We start from the raw sequence: 9,053 nt of genomic DNA on the forward strand, positions 1-9,053 counted from the left end.
GCCAACCCAAGAAAAGATGTAGCATCGTTCCACACAGTGAAAACATGGAAGGACTTAAATTTGTAGCAAATTCTATGGCAGCTTTAAAGTTCAGCTGCTATAGTAAATTACTGGGCATTCTCAATACTTAAATATGGAACACGTGCACAAGGGAAGGAAATAACGTTGCACTTTATAAGCACTGTATTGTAAGTGGAAAATGCAATGTCTTAAATAAAACTGTGTTTAAGATTGGAAAAAATGAGATGCAGGTAAATGTTATGTTACCTGTATTTTACCCTAATTTTTTAAAAAATGAGATGCAATTCACACCCATCAGATTGGCAGACATGGAGAAGTTTAATAATACTCAACTCGGCAGGAATGGAGAAAAGAGAAATTCTTAAACATTTGAGGAGCATAAATGAGTAAATTACCATGGAGAACAACTCAGAATTACCTAGTAAGATTGGAAATGCAAATGTTCTATCAGCCAGAAATTCCAGTTCTAATAAACTATTGTGAAACACTCCCACATATGAACAAGGATATTTGTATGAGACATTCTTTGGAATATTGTTAGTGATGGTGCAAAATAGAAAACAAAGTGTTCATCAGTGTTTCCTTTTATTTAAAAATGTTTAATTTAAAATTTTTTAAATTAAAAATATTTCCCGTTATTAAAAAAAGCAAGTAGTGTGTAAATATTGATGTGGAACAGGAAATGTGAATGGCAATGTCTAATTTGATTCCATGGTTTGAGGAACTGTGCACTGCCCGACAGGCACATATACCATTAGTAAGTAATTGTGGTTGTTTAAGAATACAATTACAATTTTATTTTTCGTATTTAAAAAGTCACATTTCCATGCTGCCTGCCAAAACTTAACAGATAACGTACTAGGTCATTAACACATCCTTGTCTATTTGAAAACCTCCAGACAGACAGGCAGCTGAGCCTTGGAGCTTTGGCAATGGGAATTATTGCTTGGCTAGTAACAAACAGTGTTCTGAGGACTCAAAGATACTAAGGAGGGCACAGCCTTGAGGAGCCAAGGGTGATTGTTGGAAAATACAAATGCAACATTCAAGACACAGGAAGTTAAGAAGTGATTCACATGAACCAAGACCGCACCACTGCACTCTAGCCTGGGCGACAAGAGTGAAACTCCATCTCAAAAAAAAAAAAAAAAGAAGGCGATGCAAGACACTGATGAGTCTATGGAACCCAGAACAGAATCCATCTATGGGGCAATGTAGTAGCCGTCCCCCAGTAATCCCAGCCTCCTGGTATTCATGCCCTTGTGTAGTCTCCTCCCACAGTGAATCAGAGTTGGCTCTGTGTGGCCAATAAAATATGATAGAAATGATAGCATGTGGCTTTGAAGGCTAGATCATAAATGGTATTGCCAATTCCACCTTGGTGTCTGGGATTATTTGCTCTGTGGGAATCCATCCACCATATTGTCAGGACATTCAGAGAAACCCAAGGAGAGCCCCATGGAGAAAGGATCTGAGGCCCCCAACCACCAGCCAGCACCAATTTGCCAGCCATGTGAACCACACTGAAAGTGAATCCTCCAGCCCCAGTGAAGCCTGCAGATAACTGCAGTCCCAGCCGACATATGACTCCAACCTGATGAGCGACTCTGAGCCAGAACCACCAACTCAGCTGCTCTTGAATTCCTGACCAATAGAAACTGTGAAATAATAAATAAGTACTATTACTTTGAAAAAATTTCTTTTTTTTTTTTTTTTTTTTTGAGACGGAGTCTCGCTGTGTCTCCCAGGCTGGAGTGCAGTGGCGTGATCTCGGCTCACTGCAAGCTCCGCCTCCCGTGTTCACGCCATTCTCCCGCCTCAGCCTCCCAAGTAGCTGAGACTACAGGTGCCCGCCACCACGCCCGGCTAGTTTTTTGTATTTTTAGTAGAGACGGGGTTTCGCCGTGTTAGCCAGGATAGTCTCGATCTCCTGACCTCGTGATCCACCCGCCTCGGCCTCCCAAAGTGCTGGGATTACAGGCTTGATGAAAAAATTTCTTGAGCTATACACTGAAGATTTGGGTACTTCAGCATATATGTTATACTTCAATAAAAAATTATAAAATTTAATAATTATTTAATGCAGAAAATAAATGTAATGTCGTAATAGTTATATAAAAGATAAATAAAATAAAGCTAATTTATGAAAGGTACTTTAATATAAAAATGCTTGGCCACTACAACTCCAGAAGACCCAAGAAGTAGCTTAAGGCTCACATCTTAAAAATCATCTTCAGCTGGGCGCAGTGGCTCATGCCTGTAATCCCAGCACTTTGGGAGGCTGAGGCGGGTGGATCACCTGAGGTCAGGAATTCGAGACCGGCCTGGCCAACATGGCAAAATCCCGTCTCTACTAAAAATAACAAAAATTAGCTGTGCAAGATGGTGGTCATCTGTAATCCCAGCGACTCCAGAGGCTGAGGCAGGAGAATCACTTGAACCCAGGAGGGGGAGGTTGCAGTGAGCCAAGATTGCACCATTTTACTCCAGCCTGGGCAACAGGAGTGAAACTCTGTCTCAAAAAAAAAAAAAAAAAAAAAAATCATCTTCATGTATGTGCTTTATGGTACTAACGCAGGCTGAGACAAGTGTATTGAACTGGTGACTTGACTACTATAAGCAGCGCTGCCATTAGTGACTTGATTTTCCAAAACAGTAAATGTGGCAGATTATATTTTCCACAAATGGTCACACAAGCATTTCTGGTCCCACCTGCTCTTCCAGAGCCTTGCCACTCCCCACTTGAAATTGGGTGGACTTGTGTGACTGCCTAAACAAAATAAAAGACTAAGTCAAAAAAGGTCATATGGTGCCGGTAAACTTTCAGTGTCCTTTACGGACCCCAGACATTACACTTACTAGACAAAGACTTTAAATCAGCTGTTAAAAATATGTTCAAAGGACTAATATGTTTAAAGAACTAAAGGAAAGCATAAGAACAATGTGCACCATACATACAACATCAATTATGATATAGAAATTATATTGGCCGGGCGCGGTGGCTCAAGCCTGTAATCCTAGCACTTTGGGAGGCCGAGACGGGCGGATCACGAGGTCAGAAGATCGAGACCATCCTGGCTAACACGGTGAAACCCCGTCTCTACTAAAAAATACAAAAAAAACTAGCCGGGCAAGGTGGCGGGCGCCTGTAGTCCCAGCTACTCGGGAGGCTGAGGCAGGAGAATGGCGTAAACCTGGGAGGCAGAGCTTGCAGTGAGCTGAGATCCGGCCACTGCACTCCAGCCCGGGCGACAGAGCCAGACTCCGTCTCAAAAAAAAAAAAAAAAAAAAAAGAAATTATATTAAAAAAGAACCAGATAGAAATTCTGAAGTTGAAAAGTACAAAACCTGAAATAAAAAATTCATTAGAGGGGTACAACAGCAAACTTGAAGACAGGTCAACTGAGATCATCCAATCTGAGGAATAGAAGGAAAATAAATGGATAAAAATAAACAAGAGACTCAGATCTTTGAGCCACCATCAAGCATATCAGCCTATATATAATGGGAGTCCCAGAAGAGAGGAGAGAGAGAATGGGGCATAATTCATATGTCAAATAATAATGACCTACAACTTCACAAATTTGATGAAAAACGTTAATATACACATCCAGAACCTCACCAAACTCCAAGTAAGATAAACTCAAAGAGATCAACACCTAAAAACATCCTAATCCAACTGCTGAAGGCAAGGACAAAGAATCTTGAAAGCAGCAAGAGAGAAGTGCCTTGTCACATACAGTAAGGCCTCAATAAGATTAACAGAGAATCTCTCATCAGAAATCATGGAGATCAGAAGTCACTGGGGTGACATATGAAGTGCCGAAATTAAAAAGTATTGTCAGTCAAAAATTCTATATCCAGTAAAGCTATCCTTTAAAGGTGAAGGAGAAATAAAGACATTCACTGGTTAAACACAGAAAACTGTGGGTCAGGCATGGTGGCTCATGCTTGTAATCTCAACACTTTGGAAGGATGAGGCAGGGTGATCACTTGAGCACTAGAGTTTGAAGTTGCAGTGAACTATGATTACACTACTGCACTCCAGCCTGGGTGACTGAGACCTTGAACAAATAAAAGGAAATAGACGGTAATTCTGACCCACACAAAGGAATAAAGCACTAGTAATGGTACCTCCTATATAGGTAAATGTAAAAGACATAAATGATTTTTGTGTGTGTATAAGTCTTTCCTTCTTCTACCTGATTTAAAAGATAACTGAATAAGCAATAATTATAAAACTGTATTGGGCTTATTTTGTATGACTGTAATAACACAAACTAGTGGTGAAGTAATAGAACTATATAGGAACAAAGCTCTTGTATATTATTGAAATTAAGTTGGTATTAATTTAAAGTAGATGGTTATAACTTAAGATGTTAACTGTAATCACAAGGGCAACAGAGAACATAAATAGAAAATATAGTAAGAGAAATGATAAGAGCTGAGTGTGGTGGCAAACACTTATAGTCCCAGCTACTTGGAAGGCTGAGGTGGGAGGATTGTTTGAGCCCAGGAGTTCAAGTTTAACCTGGGCAACATAGCAAGATCCCATCTCTAAAAAAAAAGAAAGTTGGGAGGCTGAGGCGGGTGGATCATGACGTCAGGAGTTTGAGACCAACATAGTGAAACTGAAACCCCATCTCTACTAAAAATACAAAAATTAGTCAGGCCTGGTGGCACACGCCTGTAATCCTAGCTACTAAGGAGGTTGAGGCAGGAGAATCGCTCGAACCTTGAGGCGGAGGTTGCGGTAAGCCAAGATTGTGACCTTGCACTCCAGCCTGGGCGACAGAGCAAGACTCTGTCAAAAAAAAAAAAGGAAAGAAAAAATAAATGACAAGAGAATTAAAATGGTACATGAGAAAATATCTAACACAAAAGAGGGCAGTAATAAAGGAATAGAAGAACAATAAAATGCCATAAGACATATAGAAAACAAATAGCAAAATGGCAGATAAAAATCCTACAATAATTACATTAAATATAAATTGATTAAACACTTCAATCAAAGGGAAATATTGAGAGAAGGATGAAAAACACATGATTAAACTACATGCTGTCTAGGGGAGACTCACTTTATTTTTTATTTTTTGTATTTTTGAGATGGAGTTTCACCCTTGTTGCCCAGGCTGCAGTCTTGCCCCAGCCTCTCAAGTAGCTGGGATTACAGACGCTGCTACCATGCCTGGGTAAGGTCTGTATTTTTTTAGTAGAGACGGGATTTCACCATGTTGACCAGGCTGGTCTTGTACTCCTGACCTCAGGTAATCCGCCCACCTCGGCCTCCCAAAGTGCTGGGATCACAGGCGTGAGCCACTGCACCTGGCCTGGGGTTCTTTATTCCTCAAGCCCCAGACCATGGTAGGCAGCCCTCCTTCCTCTGTTCTGTCACCCCCACTCCCTAGCCACAGTGAGGGGAATGGAAAATGAGAAGCCAGGAGGGCCTCTGCCAGGGAAGGCTACCCTAGATGTGTGGTGAGCACGGTGCGGCAGCGGCTGCGGTAGCAGCTGCCACAGGCCCCTCCCTAAAAATTAAGTCCCTGTAGCCACAGCTGTGGGGGAAGTAAAACCGCCTTTGCAAAATTATAACTGAGACAGTGAAAGAGATCTAACCTAACCGACTCCATACTGGTTCTACCTTTAAGCTGTCCTTGTTCCTTCCTGGGCCAAGGCTGAACTAACTTTGAGAGGAACTTAGTTTATAGCTTAAAACAAAGATGATAGCAGCCTTTTCCCAAAACAAACCTCCTTCTTGCCTGGGGACTAGACTGCCTTTATAGGACGAACAAATTAGCCACGAGATTAGAAATTATGGTTTAGGAGTCCTGCAGCTGGAGGCTACAAGATTCTGACCCTCCCTAAACTGCTCCTAAAATCAGTGCTTGAGATATTTTGCAGACCCTGCACTTGATGGATCAGCTGGCACCACCCAGATCCATAAACTGGCTCATCCGATCTCTTGGCCTCCACCTAGGAACTGACTCAGCACAAGATGACAACGTCAACTCCCTATGATTTCATCTCTGACTGGACCGATCGGCACTCACAGCTCACTGGCTTCCCCGCTTCCGGTAAGTTGTCCTTAAAAACTCTGATGCCAGGCCTGGCGCAGTGGCCGATGCCTGTAATCCCAGCACTTTGGGAGGCAGGCGGATCACTTGAGGTCAGGAGTTTGAGACCAACCTGGCCAACATGGTGAAACCCTGTCTCTACTAAAAATACAAAAACTAGCCTGGCATGGTGGCGGGCACCTGTAATTCCAGCTACTTGGGTGACTGAGGCACAAGAATCAAGTGACAATCACTTGAACCTGTGAGGCAGAGGTTACCTGAGACTGAGTTTCCCCATCTCTACTAAAAATACAGAGACATGGGCATGATGTCACATGCCTGTAATCCCAGCTACTTGGGAGGCTGAGACAGGAAAATCACTTGAATCTGGGAGGCAGAGGTTGCAGTGACCCGAGATCATGCCACTGCACTCCAGCCTGGGTGACAGAGCGAGACTCCATCTCAAAAACAAAAGGTGCAAAACTTTCAATTTCTTTAGGATTGGGAGGGCCTGGGGGAAAAAAAAAAAAGATCTAGCTATGTTGATAGAGATTATTTACAGATGCAAAATTTCCCCCCAAAAGGACAGCTTTGCAGGGCCATATGAAGATATGGCAGAGAAACATGTCTTGGGGTAAAATATTTTGATTTCCTTCCTTGTCTCGTAATGTTATTCCAGAGTCAGATTGGAAAGTAAGTCACAATATACAGGGTTAAATAAAACCCATCTGATGAGAATTTGTGCTTTGTAGGGCATGACTCCCCAGATAGGAATTTGGGCAAGATTTAAAAAAAATCAGAGCTTAATCCTCAGATCAGAGGATCTAGCATGACATCCCATAGCCAGTCATGCCAGCCTGAGACACCCTGTAGTTGGTGCCCATCTGTACCCCAATCATGTTCCTGCCCTCTTGTAGCTGGTTGTCTGAGATGTTCCAAGGATTCTCCTTGGGTTTCTTAGGGAACCATATGGGAGCCCCAGAGAACAGCCCATCATCCTGGGCTACTGGCAGCCCACCTAGGTTCATCAGGATCCACTGCACACAGGGCATGTCCTTTCCTCCCCGGGGGTGCACAGTTTGGAAGATGTCGGTGGTGTTAATGCTATAGCGCTCAGCTGCTTGCAGGCACTGAGATAATCTGCTCCATCTGCTTTAAGGCCATGGTGGAGGCCCGGGTCTTCTTTACTGGGGCCTGCCCCTCGGGGCGCAGTGCGTTAATGAGCTCACATAGCTCTGTGCCCTCCTTGAGGAAATTCTGGAAGTTCTCGTGTCCAGGCTGGGGCCAGCCCACATGCTTTTGGCACTGAGTGGTGATCCGTTGATCTGCTCCAGGTCTGCGTCATATGGATTCTCAATTTTCTGCTGCACCTCCTGGCTCAGGCCACATGCAGGTACCCTGTTGGCCATTCCAATGGGTGGTGGGAGCTGTGGGGAGCATTCATGCAGGCTGGAGTGCCATGCACTCAAGGCAGGGGCTGTAGCAGCTAATGATATTATTAATATATTGGTGTACGTCTCCGATTTTGTTTTCTGTTGCTTCTCCCCTGTTTTTGTCTTTATGGGTTTTTTTTTTTTTCTGTCTTCCTGTGGGTTATTTGAACATCTTTCAGATTTCCTTTTTTTATTAGTGTTTTTAAGTATATCTCTTTGATTAGGTTTTAGTGGCTGCTGTAGGTAGTTTATATATTAGGTTGGTGCAAAAGTAATTGCGGTTTTTGCCATCACTTCTTTTTTTTCATTCTACAAAGCACAACTTTATTTTCAGAAAGGAAAGGACACCTAAAATAGAACTGTCCTGTGCGGATGTCCAATAGCCTTAGTGTGGGGACCAAATGCCCCCTGGCCATTGGAAAGACAGATCTTGTAAGTTGCATTCATCCAGTCACTCACCCATTCATTTCTACTGAGACAGGCAAGGGTAGAAGTTCCTGCCATCATGTTCTGATGAAGGACATATTCATGGAAGGACCATTACCTTCCATGGCAAAAACTGCAATTACTTTTGCACCAACCTAATACATACTTGATCGTCATTTTATTACATTAGTATATATAAAACAGGTTTTTTGTTTGTTTTGTTTTGTTTGAGACAGAGCCTGGAGCACAGTGGTGCGATCTCAGCTCACCGCAACTTCCACCTCCCGGGTTCAAGCGATTCTCCTGCCTCAGCCTTCCGAGTAGCTAGGATTACAGGCATGTGCCACTGCGCCTGGCTAATTTTTTGTGTGTGTTTTTAATAGAGGTGGGATATCACCATGTTGGTCAGGGTGGTCTGGAACTGCTGAACCAAAACGATCCACCTGCCCCGGCCTCCCAAAGTGCGGGGATTACAGGTGTGAGCCACTGCACCTGGCCAAAACCAGTTTTATTCAGAAACTTTTTTAAAAGAAAAATTCCTTCTTAAAAATAACAACAGAGAGTCAGAACAAATGCTATACTGGATCAGATGCTGGAAAAACAGGAGTTAGGAAAAGTAACCTGGACATTCTTAGCCCTTTTCCTGCCGTTTCTCAGCTCCAAGTCTGCCTGTGCATGCTCCTCTCTTTTACGCTGTGTCTGGGACACTGCACTGTTCCTTTAACAGATTTCTTTGCTAGCTGCATTTCTGCAAAGCTCTGTCAATAGTGGGCACTAGAGGAAAATTGGAAGGTAACAGAAAAGAAGAAGGGACTTTCTTCCTTCTGACTTGCTCTTTCAGCCAGTGTTACCCCCAAAACAACACTTTACTTTACAAATAGTTGACTCCAGCTTCCAGCTACTTTAGGTGCTCCTTGAGAACCAACCTCATTGAGCCCTCTCAGAAATATCAATAGCAGCTGAGTGACGCTTTCTCTTCATAGACGCTCCTCCGAGTTTCTAGGCAGTGGTGACTCCCAACCTCTTCCCTTTAGTTATTCCAGCACTACAAGAATTAGTTGCTCTCTGTAGCCCTCTAGGCTACCTCAGTATTGCTTTCTGCTCGTTCAGCTTTCTGACA

The 9,053-nt window shown here is 43.1% G+C and overlaps 1 pseudogene; it reads right to left on the reverse strand.

Moving 5' to 3' along the window:
- Positions 1–6,893: 6,893 nt before the first annotated feature.
- Positions 6,894–7,537, reverse strand: LOC112630547 (annotated as a pseudogene).
- Between the last annotated feature and the right edge of the window lie 1,516 nt (positions 7,538–9,053).

Source organism: Theropithecus gelada, chromosome 8 (genome assembly GCF_003255815.1).
Source record: "Theropithecus gelada isolate Dixy chromosome 8, Tgel_1.0, whole genome shotgun sequence".
NCBI classification, from domain to species: domain Eukaryota; kingdom Metazoa; phylum Chordata; class Mammalia; order Primates; family Cercopithecidae; genus Theropithecus; species Theropithecus gelada.